Source organism: Canis lupus, chromosome 6 (genome assembly GCF_048164855.1).
Source record: "Canis lupus baileyi chromosome 6, mCanLup2.hap1, whole genome shotgun sequence".
Taxonomy (NCBI): Eukaryota; Metazoa; Chordata; class Mammalia; order Carnivora; family Canidae; genus Canis; species Canis lupus.
Window position 1 is genome coordinate 54,669,722 of NC_132843.1, and position 25,402 is coordinate 54,695,123.

General features: G+C 37.5%; 1 protein-coding gene across 9 annotated transcripts in view; it reads left to right on the top strand.

Annotated features, from left to right (window-relative positions):
- Nucleotides 1–25,402, top strand: part of DNM3 (dynamin 3) — a 547,902-nt gene that overhangs the window by 300,505 nt on the left and 221,995 nt on the right. The window lies entirely within an intron of this gene.

A 25,402-nucleotide genomic window follows, 5' to 3' on the forward strand; every position in this document is an offset into this window, starting at 1 on the left:
AAGTGGGCCTCAGTATGGAAAAGCTGTAAAAAAAAAAAGAGTCGAGATGTACAGTTCTGCTGTGGCCAACTGAAAGTGAGTTAGTGTCGAAGTACAAATTTGCTGTCCGATCCAGGCTAGGAAAGTCATTTGAAGATAGAGGATAGATTTAAAAAAAAAAAAAAAAAAAAGTAAACACAGAGTTGAACGCTGGAAGTCAGGGCTCATTTGTGAACTTTTTTGAGCTTTCCTGTGGTACTTTATTTTCTGGTATTTCACTCGTCAAAAGGGCAGATAAGTTCATTTTTTTTTCTCTCTCTCTCTCTCCCTTTCCCTCCTCCTCCTCGTCTGTTGGATCTGTCAGCGGCTTGCAGGCTGCTCTAGACTTGAACAGTAATTATAGCAACTTCCTGAAAGTGAAGCCCCCATGAAAAGTCTGGAGAAATGTTCTTTGTCATGGCCTCTACATGAGTAATTAGTTCCACATGTGGCCTTCCTCGTTTCCCTCAGCGATTTTGGCTGGCTCTCTGAATGCTGTGCTATAGCTTGACCTAAAGAAACTTTAAAGTTTTGATTTCAAACCTCCACTATGAAATAACGACTTCAGTCTTCGAACAAATTGCCTCTGGTAGATGCATGCTCTTAAGTACAGCATTCTTTTTCACTGCTAATTCTTGATTTTGTGTTAATCCTTTTTTTTTTAAATTTTAATGGTATTCCACTGTTTATAGTTTTTATCTCTGGTTAACTAAAACTGTTGAAATTTGCCAAGTACTGGTAGAGCAAAGGTTATAACATATCAACCCACTGGCATCTATGTTTCTTTTCCTGTTGTTGCTGTTTTCAATTATATATATACTGTTGAATATTCGGAGTATACAGCCCTGTGACTGTCATCCCCGCCCCGTAGGATTCTGATTAAAGTTCGAGTTATCCAAAACAAGAGCTTGATTAATTACCCTTCCAGAGATCAAAATGTGAGAGAATTCCTAGGTAGCTTCCAAATATAATTTGAGTAGCCAAACTATGAAATTTAGTAATCTTTAAAGAATTACAACTAGAGCAATTCATTTCTACTGGACGCATGCAATACTTTATAGAAGCAGAAAAAAATCTACTCTTTTAAATATATTGGGTTAAATGTTTCAAAAAGCTTCAAGTGAGAGCTTCCTTAAAGCTTTCACTTATCATGAAACGTCCTCTTGAATTAACATATACCATTAATGGAATCTAAAGTTTGACAAGCCCTGGTCACCTTGGGAGGAAGATTAAATAAGATAAAAATGAATTATCCAGTAATTTTGGGTGGAACAAAGAGATTAGCATTGGGTATATCATTCACAGAGGGATTTAAACTCTCAACGGAAGACAGAGGGATTACTTCCTATCACCTACTTCCACTTCCATACTTGTTTGTATAGGGCCCATCCCATAATGCCTGAACAAGCCCAGGATGCCCCAACTCCTTACCCCCTCCCACCCCATCACTGCTTATATAAGACTGGAAATAGACACGTGACTACATATAATCTAACAGTCTTGCTACATGTAGATACCAACTCTGTTCTTTCTCAGCACCTATATGTTTATTCATAAATCGTCATAGAGGAGCCATGAGCCAGTGGTACAATAGTCAGCCAGGAATCCAGCATTCCAGGTGTGGGCTTCTTTCTGCCACAAATAGTGAAAGCCTTCCCTCTGCCCTCTTCTATTTATATCGATGAAACATGCCTTGGAAATTTTGGGTAAGGCAGATGAAAGGTTGCTCTGATCAAACTGCTCCATGATTTCATCTCAGTTCACACATCTATAGTTCTCAAGTGTAGGAGAGATTCTTTCTCACAAAGGGAAATTTTCGAAGTTTTATTCAGGGAACTCAAATTCATACTTATCTTTACTGTTACTGAAGTAGTTTAAGTGATTTTCTACAGAATGCAACTATACAGGTTTAGTTCTTGGCATATGTGCCCGTGTCCTTGGGCTTCCAGGTGACTAAAATGCTTCAGAGTTAACTTTCCTTCAAATAAGTTCAATAAATATTTATTATTGCTTCCTCGTATGCTGATCACAATGCCAGGGACTGGGCATATAAAGATTAAGAAGATATGATTCCTGCCCTAGAAGAGCTCACACCTACTTCTAATGTTAAAAATGCTAATTGGTGATCAAATTCAGTTTATAAAATCTTCCATGCCTCTGTGGAAAGCCCTTGGCATTCATTTGGAAATGGCCTGAGGACCTTTCCTCTGTCTGTAAAGTTATCAGTTAAATACCTGATGAGACAGGCTCTAAAGAGCGCAGTTATGCCCCAGAAAGACTCGCCTTTGAGAATTAATGTTATTTAACTTGCTATTTCAAAACACATTGACCAAAGTGATTGTTTGAATCAATGGATGTTTGAGGTCACTATAAAATTTGCTCTGTTTTAAAATGTCATGGAAAGAAAAAACTGTTTCAGTTGGTTATCATTCCCAAACTTGGCACATTTTTATGACTTTAGAAATTCTCAAATTGAAACCAGGACTGAGTCTTGTTTCCATGTACTCATAAAGGAACAGGGTTACTAATGTTTACAATAGAGTATTTTGTGACATCCAGATATGGTGTCACAGGTAGTATTTAGACTCTCTACCTCAGATAGTATTTATATAGCTTTAACTTTTTTTGTTATAAAATTAGTGCTCAGGCACTATAAAAGTTCAAACAGTAGAAAGTATATAAGGAAAAAAGTTAATCATCTTCCCTTCCATCCTCCTAACCCTCTCTGCTCTCCCAAATTAGTGGTAACAGTTTTGTGTGATTCTTTTTACCACTTTCTCAATAGCCATTTATAGCTTCTTTACAGATTACAAAATCTTTCCATATACAATGTGTCGGTTTCTTGTAATTAACCTTATGTAGTAGGTACTGTAGTCATTCCTATTATCAATAATGAGGACGAGGCTGGAAGTTAAGCATATCGCTTCGTGGAATAACAGTAAGTGGCAGAACTCAGCTTTTTACTAACCCAGGCACCTGTACCCCCAAAGCATATTGTCAGCCCACAGAGACCACTTTTTCCCCTACAGAATTCTTATAGCAATTTTGTTTCCTGTTATTCATTTGTTAATTATCTGCTGCCTTCTCTTAGTTTTGTACTGAAATGTCACCAAATATTTCACATATTTGGATTTTTCCCCAAATAGAATGTAAGCTAATTGAAGGCAGGGTTGCTATCTTTATACTTTAAGTGGACTGTCGCAGGCCATTCAGCATCTGGTTGGAAGAATGAATAAAAGCTACATAGTACATGTATGGTTTCTGGTCAAACCTTTATCATGACAGTCATTCGAGAATTAAAACGATCTTATTTTTTAATCTTAAATGTGAAACCTGGATATAGATGTACTGCCGTTGTGTATCGGATTGCACTATTCTTTTAGAAATAAATGTGAACATTTGGGCCAGCCATATTTCCTTGCTTATTTTTGGCCTCGTAATCTTCTGGAAGCATCCTGTGTAGCTATCGGTCATATAATCTTGTGTGAAAAGCAGGATCTAACCAAGTTGTGATGTTTCCTTTCTTGTTGTTTTCTCCTTCCCAGTCTGTATTTGAGATAAAAATCTAGTTGACCCCAGTTCATCACAAATTAGGAAAGATAGACCCACTTAGTTTGACTTTATGTTGTGTGGATTAGCACTTCGTTTTTTTTTTTTTTTTTTTTTAATTGGTGGCAATGCAATCCCCTAATTACTAGCATTTCCTATTTTGTTAGGGCCCAAAGGGACTGGGAGATTTGTTGTAGCAAGGCTCTCCCCTTTTCTCTCCCTCCCTGAGTCAAATGGCTGCCTTCAGATCACTTGCAGTGAGGTGCTCTCTCAGGCAGAGATGCAACATCAAGAGACTGTGAAATGGAGGAGAAATAGTCCAGAAGAGGGAACAGATTTTCCTTCAGCAACTGAAAAAGAAGTTACATTAGAACAGCTATAAATCATAAATGTAATGCAACCGATTTTACAGTCTTCAAAAAGCTTGCGAAAGGCGGAGATTGTGAGAGTTGATTTTAAAATGTACATTTACTAATGCATGTTTTGTTTTGCCTGTCTGTACAATTTCCATTGCTGAGTCTGTTTATTTAGAAATCAGCCTCTAACCAAAAGCAGTATGTATTTTATGAACATTCTTTCCTCAAATCAATTGAGGAAGATAATGTTACGAACTTTGAGTCTTACTAACCAGTGTCGTGCACAGCAGCCATTTCTATATTTTAGTAACATAATACATCCTGCAGACGAACCTTAAAAACTGGCTCTATTGAAAACCAGTCTCATGAAGGTAAATATGTGATTTATGACTCCAGTAAAATTTCAAGCACTGTCTTGAAATCTTTAGGGGAAGGCAAGATAAAGGGATAGGAAAATTGGCGCTGGCCTTCCCAGGCAGATTTTAAGTGAGAGCGTACTAGGAATGCAGTCTGCTGCCTGCTGCAGCCCCTAAGAGCTGACGGGCATCATCTGAATGCTATGTGCTAGGAGCTCCCATTGAATTCCACGTTAGAATCAGACTTTAAAATGAGCACTGGCTCACTTGGACAAGAGAAATATGGTGTCCTCGGGTCACTGACAATTTTAGAATATTGCCTCCTGATGTCTTTTGGCATCACCAATATTTTATTTCCTTAGTATGACTCAGAAATGTGCATGTATGATATCGTAAAGAAAAAGAAGTCTCTATGTCCATTACATGAAGACTCAGAGCCACTTTTTTGCAGGGATACAGAAAGTCTCCTTTCTGTGACTGGGAGTTCAAGTGAAGCATATTGGCTACAAGGAAATTGTGTGTGAAAGGAAGCTTTCTGCTTTACTCAAAATACCTGCAATTACCTAGAAGGTCATTTCAGAAGCTCCAAGTCTTTAAGCAATGATAAGTGTACTTGCACAATACGTGGCACAGTATCTTTATTTTAGGATTCATAATCCTTGGTATATTCAGAAGTGGAAATACAAATTATATGAGTTGCTAAAAGGGTTTGATCCCACATAAATCTGTTTAGTTGAGTATATTGTAATAACTGGCTTCTTAATTCTGTTTAGACTCCAGAGAATTTATTCAAGGGACATATGAGACCACACTAAAATACTTCTATTCATGCCACCATGGGAATTTGCTTTACTTTTACAGGAAAAAAAAAAAAAAGCACTTTGTGTATAAATTAGTTCATGTTGAAAGGTTATTTACATGTTGCAGATGAGTATTAATCCTATGTTTATAAACACTTATATTATTTGCATGTTAATCACCCAAAAATGGCTTCAATTGGCCAGACAGAATCAGATTATATGACTTCACTGATCTTCAGGAATATAGTGAAAAGCTGTAGAGGAAGGAAAGTGTATAGTTTTCCATTTTTAAAGATTTGTTTTGTTTCTTAGATACATTTTATGAGCACTTATTTTATTTTTCTTAAAGATTTTATTTATTTATTCATGAGAGACACAGAGAAAGAGGCAGAGACATAGGCAGAGGGAGAAGCAGGCTCCCTGCAGGAGCCCGATGTGGGACTTGAACCCAGGACCCCGGGATCACATGCTGAGCCAAAGGTAGATGCTCAACCATTGAACCACCAAGGTGCCCCCAGCACTTACTTTATTTATATCAGGCCCCTGTGCTAGTGTTTTTCACATGTAATGTAATCCCACAATCCTGAAGGTAGGATTTTGGTCACAGATGAAGGAATAGAAGCTCCAGGAGGCAGTACAGCGTGAGCATTCTGGAACTGGACCACATGTGTTTGAATCCTGGCCTCACAACTTCCTATGGACCATGGCAATTATTTAACTGTTCAGGCCCCCGGGTTCCTTATCTTTGAGATAGGGTTTCTTTGAGGACTAAAAAACCTAATGTGCGATAAGACCTTGGAACAGGGCCTGGCCCAGAAGTGGGCCTCCTGCAGGTCAGGTACTATTCTGAGGGCACAGTCAGGCTCCCATCTTCCCTTAGTTACTGACCCTCAATTCAAAGCTAGGTACTATGACTCCAAAGCCCAAGCAATAGCAAGTACTGCTCAGGAATATTTGAGCAGTGTTTGAGTGTTATTTTCCCCAAGGTGTTTATAATCTCATGGGGTAAATAAACCATGTATGTGTAAAACAAGTAAAAATAGAAGAAAATATTTGATTCTGAAAGAGAGGCAACAAGCATTGTTTTGAAAACACTGCAGTGGTAGCTCGCTCCTAAGATAACCTTTTGGAGAATCTTTTTGAATAGCCCATCATGACCTTACTCTCTTTTGAGTTTATCCACTTTTATTATAGTTTTTCATGTATGTATTAAAATACATATGTGTACATAAATGTGTATGGATGTGTGTGTGTGTGTATATCTATATATATCTATTTAAACTACACCAGGTCTTTATGTGAGAATTACTAACATCAAAATCAAATTCTTTCCCCTTTTTAAAGTAACCTTTTCTTTTTTTTAGGCTAGCACGTGTTCAGTGTTTTTTGTAATCTTAGATGTTAGTTTTAGTGTGTGCACATTTCAGTCATTTTTTTAAAAATTGTGCCTGTCAGAGCTTTACAGGAACAATCGAAGGTTAACAAGTATAAATTAGATAGGAAATGTGTTCATAATTTTGCAGATGCAAGATTTAAAGGGGACCAATTTCTATGGGGGGGGGGGTTATTGCTGCTTGCATTTAAAAACTGCACACACACTTTGTGTACTACTGGATCAGTTTTCCCCCAACCTCTGCTACAATTCCTCTGGTACAATTTACTTCCTTTCCATTTCACCTTGGTTTTTTTCAAGAAAGAAGTAGTCTTGGATTTCATTGGCCAGAGTGGATAATGATGGCTTTTGAAATACTGGCATGTTTTGCTGGAGAACTAGTAGAATTTTAAATAGTTTTTGCTTTTTTTTTTCTTTAAGAGATCCAGACCTCACTGAAAATGTTTAGGGTGGGCTCCAGGTACTACCTGGTCCAGGGTGTGTGTCCACTACAACCTTTACTTAGAATTCAACTTGCATTTTCAGGGCCTAGTGAAATTATATTACTGAGAAGCTCACTAAAAAAACAAAAGAACTTATAGTTTGTTTGTTTAGTTTTTTTCCTTCAAGTTTTCTGAACAGAGAAAACAACAGGAGCCATAATAAGTGACCTAAAAGGAACCTTTTAACTTTTGTAGAATTGCCTTTGTCCGTAGTGAAGCCAGGTTGATGATAATGGGCTTCTCTCCCTTTTTTCATGATTTCAGACCATGACAGTTTCAATACCACATTTTAGTTGGTTAATTTTTGGAAAGTTCAGTTCTTAACCTTGTTTTAACCTTTAACAAAGCATAAGAAAGCTAGTGGGAAGTGATTTGCCAGTAAATATTGTCCTATATGTTTTCTGAATCAGCCTTAATTTTAGTTCCATCTTTGCATTCAGATCATAAAATAATCAGTGTTGGTCACGTGGTAATGCTAATACTGGTTAGGTTGAATCCAATTTGGTTTTTTTTGTTTTGTTTTGTTTTGTTTTTTCAAGATTTTTTATTTATTCATGAGAGACACAGAAGGAGAGAAAGGCAGAGACACAGGCAGAGGGAGAAGCAGGCTCTATGCAGGGAGTCTGATGTGGGACTCGATCCCAGGTCTCCAGGATCACGCCCTGGGCTGAAGGCGGCACTAAACCGCTGAGCCACTGGGGCTGCCCATGGATCCAATTTGTTAACGTTGATTCTGACTTTATTTTATTATTGTTTAATTTGATTTTGTTTAGATCATATGTTGTATATTCGGACTCATTTAGATGAAGAGCCACATTTGCTGCATTCCTCTACTGGATCATTTTCAGTGTATTTCTCTGTGTATTATGTATATGCAGGATTTCCTGAGTATATCAAATTCTCCACTTACAACTCCCATTCCCACAGTACATGGCACATATCTCCTTCACATTCAATAAGGGAAAGTTTCCATAAATTTTTGTGACTGTGCATGCTGTTGGAAACTGGAGAGGCCATGCTGAAAGTCATTTTAACCATGTAGGATAATTTTCATAATACAATTCTCTTTACTTACCAGTACATACTGTGAGCATGAGATACACGTTTTGAATTAACATTCACAGTGTAAACACTAAAGCCAAGTCGCTCAATGCCTAGGGCAGAAGATGTTTGGTGATTTAATGTTTGTACAGATTTAATTAATTGTATTTCAAAAGTTCATCTTTCTTGAAGAAGTTACACTTATTTGAACCTAAACCTTTTTAAAAAAAATTCTGTTTTATGGGTGCCTGGGCAGCTCAGTTGGTTAAGTGCTTCACTCTTCATCTCAGCTCTGGGCTTGGTCTTAGGGTTGTGAGTTCAACCCCCACGTTGGGCTCTGCACTGGGCATGGGGCCTATTTTAAAAAAAAAGTTTTTGTTTTAGTTACACTAGTTACATACAGTCTTATATTAGTTTCAGGTGTACAGTATAGTTCAACCTTTGTATTTTGGGATACAACTGAAGTATAAGAGAAGGAGCACCAGAATTGTTTGGTACCAGATCAATTCTACTATTTTCTGATTTGTCAAACGAGATGTGGTTGGAAGGAGGCCATTGGGAGATGGCCTGAATTAAATGATACGGGTAAAATAAATGGGAATACTTTTGAAAACATTCTGCAGTAATTTATAGGGCAACGGTTTGGAGAATTGTCATGGCAGTGCCTGGGGGCAGATGGTTACAGTGCTGTTGCAGAAATTTTTCTACCCTTGGTGACTTTTGTGGTAGCCCTGAATGTTTAAGGAAAAGAAAAGCAGAGAATTATTTCAACTAGTTGTGTCAAAAGGCAGTGATGTGTTAATGTCCATCCATTGGGTATGTGTTCACCTTCACCAAGTGATCACAAGGTATTCAGTAAAATGGGTTTATTGCTCATTTTTATTCCTTCCTTCTCCTCCTCTTTTCTACTTGTCCTTCTTCCCTCATCACCCCTCTCTTGCTCAGTGTGAGACTATATTGCTTTCTTCTCTTCTCTCCAGCCTCTACTCTTCCTGTGTTTTATTCAGAACACAGTACCACAGAAGGTACTGGAATTGAGGAAACAGGGAAATATGTATTCAACTATTTAAAAAGATTTTGTTTTTTCTCTTCACATTTTCAGTCAGATGCATTGCTTAAAAACAGAGAACTCCTGGGGCAGCCCGGGTGGCTCAGTGGTTTAGCGCCGCCTTCAGCCCAGGGCGTGATCCTGGAGATCTGGGATCGAGTCCCACGTTGGGCTCCCTGCATGGAGCCTGCTTCTCCCTTGGCCTTTGTCTCTGCCTCTCTCTCTCTCTGTCTCTCATGAATAAATAAATAAAATCTTTAAAAAAAAAAACAACAAAAACAAAAACAAAAAAACAGAGAACTCCTGAACTAAATTACATTGCTTTTTGTCTTCCTTATGGCCTTTAAAATAATTCTCTTGTGAGCCAGTGACTTTTGATTTAAAACAAAACATTAAATGTCTTTGGAAGGGAGGAGAGAGAATGTTAGAGTTTTAGATTAATCATGCTGTTTTGCTTTAAATCAGCTTTCTTATGGCTCCAAAAAATATTGCATACCAAATATTTTCAGATAACCATTTAGACTTTATTGTCTGTTTCATTCATTCATCCACTTGTTGTTTGTGCTCTGCTGATTCTTCTCAAAGAATTGAGAAATCTGGCTTATTCTGATGTTTATCACTTTTTACACTTGGTTATAAGCTCCCTGAGGGCAGGGGCCATGCCTGTAGTTTGTGTCTGCTGTGCAAGGGCTTCTCATATGGAATCACGCTAGTAAATGCATAGTGATCCGAGATTATCCTGAATGAGGAGTCAAAAAAAGGGGGATTCCTTCCTGAGTAAGAATCAAGACCACTAAAAGTCCCCTTGCTAGTTTACATGCATAACATTTTAATCTACCTTTACAAAGACTTTAAATATAAACTGCAATTAGAATGCTAGAATACACAGGCCATTTGTTGTGCTTGAGAGTGTGCTTAGAACGTGCCACAAAATGCTGCAGATGCCATCTTACTTAAAAATCACCAGGAGGAATTTTTTAGATGAATGTCTGCTGGGAAACTACTGCCAGGAGAAATGTGGAAACCACATGAAATTCGCTACATAAAGAAATCTGGTTTCCATTTCTGCGCTGCATTTTGTGCTTAGCAGAAAGAAGATAAACAAGCTGTTTAAAACTAAAGTGAATGGCAAAGGGATTAAATTTTAAAATCCCATATCGTAAATGTATTTTGAAATTTGTGAAATTTAATCCCATCACATAGGATCCTTTAAGAAGGGAGAGAATGTGTTGAATCTTCTAGTTTTAGATATCTCAGTGGAATGGATGAGTAATTTTGCTTCCTGTTGATGAGCAGTAACACAGCCATAACATTTGCTTCAGTTGAAATTAAAACGAAAGTCTCATGCTAGTCTTTAGAGGCAGACGTTATTTTCAGAGTGAGAAAAAGAAAGGAAGCAGGAAAACTCTTTTTTGGGCTTGGTTCTAGATCATTCTTTCTAGGGATAGGAGAATTTTGCTCTCGTGTTTTCAGTTAGCTATTTTTTAAAACTATGTGAAAAGGTATATGAGTGGGGCAGATAGAAGGAGAAGAGCTGAAACTGTTTTTATTTTCAGAGAAGTATTCTGGAGATTCTTTTTTAGTTTTCTATTTTGTGGCCCTTATACAATTTAAATAAGTTATGAAGTTAGTATTTAAGAAGAAGTAAACCTGATGAAGATAAAATGGATTGTGAATAACAGAGACATTAATATTTAAAACATAAAGACCGATCATTCAAATTGTGATTTCCCTTTAATAAACATAACCAGATTGTGTATACCCATGCTCAGGAGTCACAGGCATGCATGCATTTCTAAATTCAGTAGGCCTTGTGCTTTGAAAAAGCCTGTGAGATCAAGGAGATTATAAAATTAAGTTCATCATATACTTGAGTGGATTAAAAGTTTTCCTTCCACAGCTTTCCTTCCTACTTTGTGGTAGAAAAGGGAGGTGGAGTTATATAAGGCTAATTTTAATTACTTTTATTTAAAATGGTGGGTTTTGTTTGTTTGTTGTTGTTGTTTCCCTATTTTAACCTCCAATCTGAAAACTTTTAGTTGGCCTGTCTTAATAACTGATACATAATTTGTCTAAGCCTGCATTCATAGCCTGGGGGTCTTTTGTCTTAGGAAATGCCATTTTTCAAATCAGATATAAAAATAAGCTCTAGTCACTCCATTCATTTGTTCTCCTGATCACTCATTCATTTCATAAACATTTGTCAGACTCCTACCATGTTATAGACACTGTGCCAGAGACAGAAATAAGTAACACAAAATTCATGCCTTCAAAGAGTTTGTTTGGGATGACTTAAAGGGCAAAGACAATTGTTGAGAAGAAAGAATGATTTAGATAATATAAACTTACACAGATGCTCAGGTCATTGAAGTAACAGACTAAAGAGCTAGGTGGCCTGAGTGTGTGTCTAGCTCTACCATTTTGCTGTGTGTCCTTGGGAACATTGTTTGTCATCCTTGTGATTTTGGAGTAGTTATGAGAATTGCATGAATTAATCTTTGAAAGCTCTCGGCATAGTGCCTGGCATTTATTAAGCACTTTATAAATGTTAGCTTCAGGGATGATTTTCAAGATCCTTCACAAGTAGAGTAGGGGCACCAACCAGTTGGAACTGCTGTTGGCTATAAAAACCTGATATGACCACACCAGTGTGTATGGTTTGGATGTTGGCTCAGTTGGCCTCATTGGTATTATTGTTTCTACTCAAAATTTCGGAACCAAGCTTTGTCTTACTCCCACCTCATCCTGTGGGCCAGGCTCTGTGGAGCTCATAGACCCAGGGCTTCTAGGGGCCTGCAATTTGTATTTTTGAAGTCTTTTCATTTTTAAGTGGCTAAACTTAGTATGGACTTCTTTTCTTTTCTTTTTTTTTCTTTTCTTTTCTTTTTTTTTTTCTTTTCTTTTCTTTTCTTTTCTTTCTTTTCTTTTTTCTTTTCTTTTCTTTTCTTTTCTTTTCTTTTCTTTTCTTTTCTTTTCTTTTCTTTCTTTTCTTCTTTTTTAAAAATTTTATGTATCTATTTGACAGGGAGAGAACAAACAAGAGGAGTGGCAGACAGAGGGAGAGGGAGAAGCAGGCTCCCTGCTGAGCAAGGAGCCTGATGTGAGACTTGATCCCAGGACCCCAGGATCATGACCTGAGCTGAAGGCTGATGTTTAACCAAGTGAGCCACCTAGGTGCCCATTACTGACTTCTTTTCAAGTTCCAGATCATTCAGGGTGTTTTTCTTAGCTAATAACTTCTAGAAGACATTAGGGCCAAACCCTGAGTTCTGTATTTCTTTCCCCTAATGTCGGTTGGTAAGTGTGATAGTACAGGCTTTTCCTCTTTCACTTCTCTCTCCCATTTCTCCTCCTCCTTCTTATAAGAAGAAAATAATATCTAAGGCTAATTGCCTCACATTCTTTTTTAGAAAGAAGTATATACATACCTACATAAATATACAATACATACATACATACATACATACATACATACATAAATTCACTCTTTTTAGCAAATGGCCAACAGCTTGTGGTAAGGATAGAGCCAATATAAGAGCATATGGGGGAGGTTAGAAGACATGCGAGGTGTGAAAGAGTTTGTTCTTTTGTAGTTGCTGCTACTGACACTGGTCACTTAACTATAGTTAATTTACTTGATCTCTCTATGTTACATTTTTCCATCTGTAAACGTGCAGTGATGATAGAACCTTTTTCATAGAATGTTGGGAGGATTAAACAAAGGAATACTTATCAACACAAATTTCAATAAATTTATTTAATTTATTATACTTAAGGCCTTAGAAGTAATTAACATTTATTAAATTCACTGAATTTATTCAGCAGATATTTAAAGAACTTATATGTGCCAGACACTATTATAGGCACCTGGAGATACAATGGTGAATAAAACAAACAAAAATTCCTATCCTTGTGACAGTCCAGTATAATGAAAAAAATAAAATATAAAGCAAGAAAAGGAAGTAGAGAATCTTGGGATGGGGTTGCAGAGTTAAATAGGGTGGTTAGGAAACATGATGTTTGAGAAAACGTTTGTAGGTGGTAAGGGTGTGACATGTAGACTGCTCATTAAAGAGCGTTTTCAGATGGAGGGGATAGCATGTGCAAAGGCCCTGAGGCAAGAGTATGCCAGAAAGCCAGGAGCACTCCATTAAAGTGAGAGGAAGAGTAGGAGGAGGTGAAGTTGGTGTCAGAGACTTGCTTAAGATCTGAGCAAGCCAATGACTGACATTGAGTGGCTATGGAGAAACATATGGAAAAAGGAGAACTTTCCTGTTAAGGAGAAGAACAGGAACGTACACAAAAGGAAGAGTCAGTGGAAGAGGCAGGCTTGGAACATATTCAAGATAGTCTGTGTAGAGCAGAAGTCACCAGTAGGGGAAGAAGAGGCACAAGATTGGGTAAATAGAGCGGGATTGGATGATGACATTCCTTGAGGGCCAGGCAAAGGACTTTTGGTTTAAAAAAAAGGAAAAGAAAAAGAAAAAAGTCACCAGTCAATAGAAGCAAATCAATGATAAAATAGTAAAGTCCAAATTTAAAATCCAAGTATACACTACATACATAAAATTCTCTGAGGTTTGTTTTCAGACAGAAATAAAAAATATAAAATATAAATAATAATTTTGAAGTTTAATAAAGGAAAATATGATCTTTTAAAAAGTGCTTACTGTTAAATAAAAGATTTCCTAACATCCTACTCTTTGAGTTACAGTTATGGCATCATGATTTGATAAACTAGATGTTGCTTTAAATATTAAAATCATAATCCTTTGAATAAATAATGTTGGTGTGGGTAGAAATCAGGGATCTTGTTCTAATGGTTCTCTTTTTATGCCCATTTTCAAGCTTTAAACATAAGAGCTGTTGTGCTGGCTGCAATGTACACATGATCACATACTCACAAATACGGTACAGAAGCAAGTGAGACAAATGACTTGAGTCAATTTAAATGGTCGCAACTGCCTTTGGAAAATTGTCTTGCAGTTTGAGACCTGTTGATGTTACTTAGTAATTTCTGCCTTTTTTAGCATTATACTAGTCAAGCTACGCAAAAAGGTGGTCAGATGGAGGAAAAGGAAAGAGCAAGCACCCTGTTAGATTCATCAGACTTTCAGATGTCCTCATTGGCTCATGCTTTTTTCCACATAATCTTTTCAAAAGATGAGCTTTTACTTGAAAATAATTTTCTATCATCAAATGACTTCTGTTGCTGTGTTTCTGCCAGACAGTTCCTCTCTCAGTGAGTTTCAGCCATGCTGAGTATAGCCTGCCTCACATGGAACTAAACTTATTTTTCCCATGAATTGGTCCTCAGAAATTTAGCAGTATGTAGAAACTTGTTTCTTTACCTCCTCAATGTGAACGAGATTCAGTTTTAAGATGATTCTCATGAAATCTATTTTAAGAAATGGATGCTGAAAAAAAAAAAAAGAAATGGATGCTGGACTCATCAGCTGAGTGCTACAGTACAGAATACTGTTAGGAAACTTTTGACTCTATTTCTGACTTCACTGTTATCCTGCAGAGGAATTTGGCAATGTGCACACTCCCTGTTGATGAATTTTCTGAGCATCCCTGTGAAATAGTGGCGAAATACCAGCTAATGTGCCTAGTCAGTTTCTACTGAGGAACTATGCAAAGTAAGCAGTCTGTTCTGTGGTATAAAAGGTGAATTACTTTTAAGACTCAGAGCAATCCTATGAATAGGTTGAAACATGCTGTTTAAAACTGTATGAATTTATTAACTTTGATTTGGGGACTGGATTATTTACTCTTTTTATCAGTGATTTTGATGACAGACTTCAGAATAAGTTCATTAGTTTTGGATGACACTAAATTAGGGGGTAATGTTAACCTCCTTTATGATTCAAATACAAAGTGGCACTTGTACCATCAAATGACGAATTGAAAAATAAAATGCAGTTCAGGAAGAACAAAGGAATGCTACAGGGCTAAAGAACAAAGCAAAACCTGAATGTTGCCATGACCCATTTCTCAACCTAACTTCAGTATTGTAAGATTCTCATTATGAATTTTTTTTTCTTATTAAGAATTTAAAAAAAAGTTTACCACAACATTAGAGGGAAATAATAGAGATGTGAATTCAGTCAAGAGTGTTGCTTGAATAGGTGAGGGGAAGATACGATACATATCAACCAAGAATAATGTTGTATTTCCCCTCTGCTTGGCATTGGTCATACTTATTTAATGAATATGACCACAAGATCTCATTTTAATGTTCAGATTTTATGAGAGATCTGAAAGATTTAAGGAGGGTACCATAGATGAGCAACGAAAATGATTCAGGGTTGGAATCTGGCAGTATGATGGGCAGGGAGGTGGGATTGGGTTTAAAAAAGAAGGTGGTGGGATCCCTGGGTGGCTCAGTGGTTTAGCGCCTGCCTTCAGCCCAGGGTGTGATCCTGGAGACCCGGGATCGAATCCCACATCAGGCTCCCTGCATGGAGCCTGCTTTTCCCTCTGCTTCTCTCTCTCTCTCTGTGTCTCTCATGAATAAATAAAATCTTTAAAAAAAGAAAGAAAGAAAGAAAGAAGGTGGTGTTTTGACAGAGGAAGAAGCTTAAAATCAACTGTCTGTAAGTAAATTAGATTTAAGTGGAAGAAGGATGTTCAGCCACACTTCATCTTCCAAGGGAAAGTAAACAAAATAAATTAGTGTAAATTGCTACCAGAGAGATTGAGCGAAAAAGAAAGCATTCTGTGGAACTGATTGCTGTTAAACTCCAGGTGGTACTATTACGTATGATAGGTTGTGGATTTTCTCTCAGTGGTTATCTTGTAAAAATGGGATTTATCCATTTTGCTTGGATGATTGGTTATCTTATTTCCTAAAAGCATGATTTTCTAAGGCAATATTTTGGTTAAAGTATATTTGCAAAGGAGTTGAAAAATTAGTTTGATCTATCTCCATCATTTTGTGAAATTTCTTGCTACTCAGGGACTTCAAAGAATTCACTCAACAAATGTGTATAGGGCGTGGACTTATGTTAGTAAAAATTTTTATAACGGTAGGGAACAGCAATACACGCTATTATTGTCTCAAAAAAACAAGCATAATTTCTTGCCTAATCTCTGCTTTTGATTATTTATGTGGAGTTTTATATAAAGAACATACTTTAGACCTGGTATAATACAATGGCATATCTGTTGTTGCTTGATTAACAGCTTTGAGATTTCACTTAGAGAATTCATGATTTGTGAACTCAAAAAGTATCATTCCAAACATTTGGCAATAAACTCTGATCTTATTAATGTTAGGTAGCTTATAGTAAGATGTTGTCATGGTGACCATTTCTCAGAAACACAAATACACATGCAAAATACCCCCCCTCCCCCCAAAAAAAGGAAAGGGAAAAAAAGATGTCTAATGTATTTCTCCTGCTTTAAAAATACTTCTACTTCAGCCAGGGGTGAGAAAGATACTTTTTCCTTGAGTGTCTTTTTACATTTTTTGAATTTTGAACTATATGATAGTGTATTGCCATTACTAACTGTTATCTAATAATACTAAATAATTGTTTTTTAGAACTAAAAAAAAGTCAGGTTTCCCAGAATAATTTACTTCGATCTTTTTAAAGCTATTCTCAGATCATTACATGAGAGTGTTTTGTTACTCTTTTCATTATTTTCAGAGCTTTGAGTAAGGTGACCTGAGTAATGGATATAGAGAGTGTTTTGCGAATGAATACCTGTCCAATTTTTTAAATATTCTTTTGATAGAGAAGTATGTATCCTTTTTTAAAAGCATTTACATAAGCGGAAATTTGATAGGAGTCTGCCCCTTCATGCAAACAGGTGTGTGTCCTTGAGACTTTATATGGAATTAACCACTTTTTCAAGTGAGAAGAAAAATACAGTTAGAAACAACAGAATGGTAACTCCCTACTTGCTGTTATCATGATACAGGGACAAGGGGAAGAATTAGCTTTTTTTTTTTAAGAGCTGCTATGTACAATAGAAGAAAATGTGAGTTAAAGCAATAGGCAGTGTTAAGGGTTGTGATCAGCTTAAGGTACTATTACTTGGTATGATGGCCAGAGGACCAGAAATATCCAAATCTCTGGGGACAACAGCAACAACTCTCCTCATGGTTTCTCTTTCTTTCTTTCTTTCTTTCTTTCTTTCTTTCTTTCTTTCTTTCTTTCTTTCTTTCTTTCTTTCTTTTCTTTCTTTTCTTTCTTCTTTCTTTCTTTCTTTCTTTCTTTCTTTCTTTCTTTCTTTCTTTCTTTCTTTCTTTCTTTCTTTCTTTCTTTCTTTCTTTCTTTCTTTCTAAGATTTTATTTATTTATCCCTGAGAGACACAGAGAGAGACATAAGAGAGAGGCAGAGACATAGGCATGAAGCAGGCTTCATGCAGGGAGCCTGATGTGGGACTTCATCCTGGGACCCCAGGATTATGCCCTGGGCTGAAGGCAGGCGCTTAATCACTGAGCCACCCAGGCATCCTCTCCTCATGGTTTCTGAAGAAGGAATAATGGCAAAGAAAAGGAAAATGGCACCTTGTTATTTGCTGGGGATTTGGCCCCAAACCCTAGTGCAGAGAACTCTGGCTGGCTGGGCCAGACCACCTATATGGAGCAGTGACTTCTCCTGAGGTGATGAGGCCCAGATAGCTTCAAACTAAAGGAGGCCTCTTTATGCTAACATCCATATCAACAGTTTTACTTCTTATCACACTCCACTTGTAGGAAAGACTTAAGGTAGAGTGACGTGTTTGGTCCCGGGAAAAATGAGCGTTGGCTCTGAAGATGCCAAGCATGGGGAAGACATAAACCAGAGGGAGAGCCACACCTATGCATGCCCCTGGGTCCTGTTCATCACTTAGCAAGAGTGGCACCATCTACCAAACCACAGGCACTCTTCCTTCTGGGGTGGGGAAAGTGTATGAGGTAGATTGTAGGCAGAATGGTCTTTGAAAGGCACTTTCTCTTGAGGACCACCGGCTTGGTAGTGCTGGCTGCAGTGAGAAGTGGATGAGCCACACTGCAGCTCTACTCTGCTTTTGTTTCAAAGTCCAGGGTATGTATCCCTTGTGTTTATGCTAAGGGCACATGCCGCTCTTTGGAGGCTAAGGACTTGGCACAAATGCAATTGAGTCATTTCAACCAAGTTTACAATGTAGATTTGTGATCCAATTTCAGTGGTTAGCCATTTTCAGCCCTATCCAAAGAAGCAATCTTAGTAAGTCAGGTTATATGTATGTATGTGTTAAAGACCTAACTGGTCCTTAACCAGACTGATCTTTCAAAAATATGGCTTTATTGGGTGAAGTGTAGATGGGAACTCTAAGTACTGTGTTCTCAACTCTTTGGTAAATCTAAAATTATGTTGAAATAAAAAGTTTTTTTAAAAATTCAAAAACCAAAGACCAAGACAATTATGTGTTTCAGAAAAAAAATAAATGAAATTATTATGTTTTTAGGGGAATGAAGATATTACGCATTATATATATATATATAAAACTAACTATATATATATAGTTACTACACTGCTCAAAAGCTTTCAGTGACTTCCTATAATTAATAGGATATGGTTCAAATACTTAAGCCTTCGAATTTAAAATCTCTCAAATCTAGCCTCAGTCTATAAATTGCTGCCATTCACCCCGTTCCACATTTCTAGCCAAATTGCTGTCCTCACTGACCTTCAGGGATTCCCTGAAAGATCCCTCCATCCTTCCATCTCATGAAATCTCCAGCAGCCCTGCAGAGCACCTAAAATTTTGTCCCTTCCAGGAAGCCTTCCCAGCCTACCGGTGGCCCAAGGTAGTATGCCTGAAAGCAAATCCTGCATATAAACTTTCAGTGCTTCTATTTAGCAAAAGCCCTATTTTTAGTATTAATTTTACATGTCTTTGTAACATCTCTCTACTAAGTTTTTTAAGCTGCTCCAAGCCAGTAGTTGATATTTCTATATCTTTGAATTCTCCACAGTGCTTCCAAATATTTATTCCTTCCACCAACTTTTATCAGTTACCTTTTTTGTGCCAGGCACTCTGCTGGGTGCTTGAATATGAAGCAAAATAAAAATATTCCTTTATTGTTTTCCTCCTGGGCAACTTCATCAGAGGGTCTCTCATCGGGGCTCCCACTGCATCCTGGCCTTACCACTATCTTATTCAGGGATATCATGCTGTACTGTTTGTTGGGTTGTGTGTCTGGCTCCCCCTCTGGACTGCAAGCCCCTTTGAGGATGGGCACTTGGTCTTTTTTCATCATATCCCAAGGACTCAGAAAAGTACATGCAGCGGTGCTCAGTGTATGTGTGCTGAACGAGACTGAAAGAAAACCAAAAACTAAGGCTGAAGATTCTGGTTGTCTGGTGGGATGATAATGACTGAGGCCCTCACTTAAAAAGGCCATTAAATGCCTGGGAATCACATTCTGGTGTTATTGCTGTCATTGTTCTTTTTCTTCTCCAAGCAATGTCTACTTTTAATCACTATGTATGCATCATCACCAACACACCTCATGACATAGGATTTGTGTGTACTGTAACGAATACATCTGCCATCATAGTAGTTACTTTACACAGGGAATCTACAGATATACACATATACAGGTTTTTTGAATTCCAGGAATATGTGCTGCCAACTCTGTGATCTGTAGCAACAGATATCAAGTCACCATTAGACCTGAATACCTTCAAAGGTTTTTAGTCCATCTTTGTATTTCAAGTGTCTGGCACAAGCAAGGCACCTAGAACAGAGTATAGGCTTAAATAAATGTTTCTGCAGTTAATATGAATGATTACAGTTCCTCTCCCCTCTCAACATCTTTTTGTTTGGCTAGTCATTTTTGTTGTTGTTGTTGTTGTTGTTTTATTTTTTTATTTTTTATTTTTTGGCTAGTCATTTTGTTTTTGTTTTGTTTTGTTTTGTTTTGCTAGTCATTTTGATATCTTACTGGTTTTATTGGAGCTACTAAAGAATAGAACTCACCGATTTGAGTTTCTTTCTACTTTCCCTGCCTTCATGCTCTAAAATCCTGATGTGGCTAAAAGTGGGAGCTCTGAGACTGAAAAGGAGCAAGGAAGATTTATATCATCCTGAAGTTCATTTCCAGGTCTAGGGAAATGGCAGAGGATTGATTTCATACAGAATTTTAAACTGAAAATTGCTCATTATTAATAAAGAAAACCTCATGATTCTTTTACATAATTGAGATCCATGCATTTTACATGGAACAAACAGGCACAGAGTTTACCTTCAAAGAATTTATCAAAATCAGAGTACTGAGGGGATCCCTGGGTGGCTCAGTGGTTTATTGCCTGTCTTCTGCCTGGGGTGTAATCTTGGAGTCCCGGGATTGAGCCCACATCAGACTTCCTGCGTGGAGTCTGCTTCTCCCTCTGCCTGTGTCTCTGCCTCTGTGTGTGTGTGTATGTGTGTGTGTCTCATGAATAAATAAATAAAATCTTTTTAAAAAATCAGGGTACTGAAATTTTGAATCCAGCTACTGTTATTTAGCTCGCACTTCTCCAAAATATCTCATAAGAAGTTGAAATAGAGACACTCTTCAGTTCTTAAACTTTGTCTTGATAACTTATATTACCACAGTAAGATTTTTTTAAGTGCAATTTCCTGCAAAGTGGAGATTAATTCCTGATGCTCTGAGGGTTTGGGTTCTTCAGATAAAAGACTACAAAGGGAAAACATGAACATAGCATCTCCGGTAGTAATTATACTTGTTAGATTTCATGGATGTTACGTAGTTTGCTGAACATTAGCACAGCTTTGTTCTGTTTCAAAATAAAAAAAATAATTCCTTATGGCTTTAACTACCTATATTATAATTGACTTAAAATAGTTTGTTAATTTTTTTTTTAATTTTTATTTATTTATGATAGTCAGAGAGAGAGAGAGAGGCAGAGACACAGGCAGAGGGAGAAGCAGGCTCCATGCACCGGGAGCCCGACGTGGGATTCGATCCCGGGTCTCCAGGATCGCGCCCTGGGCCAAAGGCAGGCGCTAAACTGCTGCGCCACCCAGGGATCCCCTGACTTAAAATAGTTTGTAGTGGGTACTAGGTGAATACTTGTTGAATGAATGGGTGTCTCTTCCAATTGTTCATTAAAAGTTATTCTACACAGTCTCCCTATCATTTTATCAGCTTTTTCTTGAAAGTTTAACTACACTAGAGTGGAAAAATAAGGAAGCACACCTATTTCTGCATTATGGCCCATTACTTCTTCCTGTATATGTTAACACAGAGGATGGAAAGAACCTTGCATATTTTAGCAAAAGGTTCACTGGCTATAGCAGGATGGACACTTAAAACAGGGCTGAGTTGTTCTATTATCAAGACAATTGCCTGATTGAGAACAGCTCTCTGGAAAAATTCCAAGTATGTGTCTGGATTACCACAGGGTGCTGGAGTGATTAGAATTGCTCATGAGCAACCAAATGCCCTGGATTGTCTCCACAAAGCAATTGAAGTATATGGGATCCCTGAGAGACATGGCTTAGTTGAAAGTATTCTCTTCCTGTTGTAGCCTTCTTTGCCTCATTGGAAGTATTAAATGCACAGCAGATCTCTGCATGGGAAGCCCTAATGCAGATATTAGATTTTCAAGGTGTCCCTGGTCAAATCCACATGAGACAGGCCCCTCCCACAGTCATATTGCTTGTGGAGACATGTAGTGACGAGCACTTAAGACATTTTAAAATCATTTATAAGTTATCAAGTCCTATGAGCCAAATTGCAATAAGCATAGGTGGATGAATCCACAAAGAAGGTGTTTACACTATAGCTTCAAGTGATAAACTTGGCATATATTTTGGGATGAATATGGTTCTTTTGCCTTTGAATTTTCAAAGGTCTAGTGGAGTAAATGTTTATTTGTGATTGATAAATAGTCGGGGGTGGTTAATATAGTAGTCATCTTTGGATATGTACATTAGCCTTTTCTTTTAAACAATGATTCACATGGTTCAGATTTTACCTAACTGACAAAGTTTCTCCATAGCATGTCTGGCTTAGTTATTGCCACCATTCAACTCCTGTTATAAGGCAGATTCCTTCCCTGTTTCTGCACTCTGTCTGGGGTGGAATTCCATATCGAGTGGCATTTCCCTTCGTTCCAGAGACTCTTAAGAACTAGATCTCTTCCAATTCTCCATCAACCAAAGTGGGCTGAGGTTAGGCCCTCCCAGAGCTTGAATGGGTTCAAATATTCCTTCCTCTTTGTGTCATTTGGGCTCTGGGGCTGCTCAAAGTCCAATCTTCTTAGCTTCTTAGCTACATTTCTGTGACTGCTGCTTTACAGGAGAGAAATAGTCTCTGTATTTTTTTTCATGAAATCCTAAAAAATCATATAATCTTTTCATCCTCCCTTCTGGGCTATAGATTTTAGGAAAAACAACTTTTTGCCTAAGGGTATTTGGTTTTCAAATGGTGAGCTATTCACCGACTTTTTTGGCTCGTTAAGCTCTCTAAATGTGACCACTATTGGCTGATGAGCCTTGACCAAGTTGTCTTTTTTAAAAACTACTCTGGTAAAAATATTCTGGTTAGCTCGAGTCTTAGGAACTGGAAGGTAGCTTGGAGATAGTTAATTTGAACTTGAGGGTAGGAAGAAACCTTAGAAAGATCTTAGGGAACTTAAAACTTCACTGCAAACCTGTAGTGTTTGCAGCTCTGGACATAGACTCACATTCCATTTTCTGACTGGGTGACATTGAACTAATTGTTTGATATGAATATCAGTTTTTATAACCGGGAAATAGTTTGTTGTTATATTTAAATGAAATACCCATTATCTTGTTTCTTTTTCTTCTTGTGAAGAAATTTGACTTCCTGTTTTGGTAGCCTCATCAAAGAACTGAGAGCAAAACTCATGGCAAATGTTGGTTTTTGCAGTATGTGAAGCAAAATCCCTTGCAGCTCTGTTTATAAACTTAGTTGCATTTTTTTCTAAGTATGTTTAAGAAGCAGGTCTAGAAGGAGCTAGACATCTATGTACTGTAAAAGCAAATTAGCTTTTACGTAAGTGTTTTCAGAAGGAAAGGATCAGACAATAAAAGAATATCACGTGAAAAGCATTAGAATTTCTTGGTTTTGTTCTATGTATGTTTTAAGTTCATATACTTGAAGCATAGGGTATATGTTAAATGCATTGTTTTTTACATCTTTACAATAACCTTTTCAAGTAGGGGGTACCATTAATATCCTCATTTAGTAGATGAGGAAATAGGCTTGGGAGGTTCAGGTACCTTGCTTCATGTCTCACAGCTAATAAATGGCAAAGCTGTTGTTTGAACACAGGTGTGTTGGACTCAAGCTTTTAACGCCTGACTGGGAGGGCTGAAGTGAATGGGGCAGACTCCCAGCTAGGCAGCCGCTGACTAGCTGTGAGACTTGGGGCCTTAATCTCTCTCTTCCTCCTCAGTTTCATATCTATAGAATGTGAATGAAAATAGGATTAAATGAATTCATATATGTAAAGCCCATAACATAGCACCTGGAATATGGTAAGGACTTCAGTGTTTATTGGTGGTGTCATTGTCAGTATATTATTATAATTCTTTTCTAAAGACGGTCACTTTGGAGTAATTTGCTTAGAATTTATGGATGGCACACCGCAGTGTTCTTGTTTGTTTTGTGATAGTTTTGTTTTTCTTTTCTTGGCTAAAAGAGCCAGGGAACGTTTGGGCCAGAGTTCTTTATGTCTGACCTCCTCTAGTCTGGCTATCTACCCTGACATGAGTTCTTAAGAGTCCATGTTTGAAGAAAGCTGGTGCATTGTACCTTTTGGCAACCAAATCATAAAGAAGAAAAATTGAATTTCTGAGTCACTGGGAATCATGCCAGCTCTGTCCTCATTTATGCTAAACTAAAAATCTAACCAAGGTGATATTTCTACGCTGTTGGAAATAGTTATATTATTCTTCATTGGCTTGGAGTTTTCACCTCTGCCCATTATTGAATTCACAATCTCTTTCTATATCCTGGATCCTTTTCAACAGAACTTCTGAGAAACAAAGATTAATTAGTTTGGTGCTTCAAAGAACATACCTCCAGTTGTTCTGAGTCAAAAGGAAGCTGTGAAGAATAGCACATAATTTCAAGCAGAGAGTTTGTAAGTGGTATGAATTAACTAGTGATATTGATTATCCCCGCCCCATACTTATTCTGTATTGTCATCCTTATTCATCTCAGCTATTTTGATTTTCTAGGAACAAATAAGCAATAGAATGATTTCTTTTTAGTCAGTTATGGTCATGTTAGTGGACACTTTATTACATTTTTTTAAAAATAGAATTTAATGTCATATGATAAAAGTATATGAGAAGAATACAAGAATGAGTCTACCTAAGTCAAAATTTACCTCTTCGGAAGATATGACTTCACAGAAGAAAGGGAAATAGGTCAGTGTATATTTTGTCTGAAATTCTTATTTACTTCTTATTTTTCATTTAAAATAATCAAGCAGTAGAGCTGTATACTGTCTACCCTGCTCTGTAAGATCTCAGTACCAGCTTCTCCTTGGTGGTGAGTGAGGGGATGCAGACATTCTTTGGAAAATGTGCTGATTTCAACTTTACACAGAAAAGTTAGGCTGATGAAAATATTGAATAGTATTTGTCAGATTGACTTAACTAATATTTATTGTATAGTCCTCCTGAGTTGTGCCAATTTCTGTATCTAGATGATAGATAAAAATAAATAGGGCAGTGCTAATGAAACAAAACAATACCTAAATAGCAATCCTTGAATTTTTATTCTCTACCTTGTTGAGGAAGGCCACAAAGAGGGGATGTGGACTTGTATTCCGGACACAAGAAATCTCAAGTATAGAGGCTTGGGAGTATGAAAGAGTCATGTATTTAGGGAACCTTTACATGTGACCAGAGAACAGCACCTGGTGCTTGGTGAATAAGAGGTACTTGCTATTTATGAATGAGTAAATATTTGTTGAGGGAATAAACAGAGTTCCTTGAGAAGAATGATGGGAAACGTGTGTGGAATGTAAAGGGGTGCCAGGTAGGGAGCCTTCTGGGAGAAAAACCCAGTCATTCCGGTAAGTGGTTCATAACTGGGGTATTGCTGCTGCCTAATAAGGAACACCAAACCCCTCATAGGAGAACTTCCATGAACTTCTCATTCTTGTTTCACCTGTGAATACATGGTATTCTACTGATGCATGTGAAAGTGAGTTGTAAATAGTGTGATGCACAGAGAAAGATGGTGAGCTATGGTTATAGGTGGTGGAGAGTTCTTGAAGGAAATGAGCTTGTGTGTTGGAGACATAATTCTAGTAGAGGTGCAGAGGGTGGCTTGAGTGAGGAAAGTGAGTTGTAAATAGTGTGATGCACAGAGAAAGATGGTGAGCTAT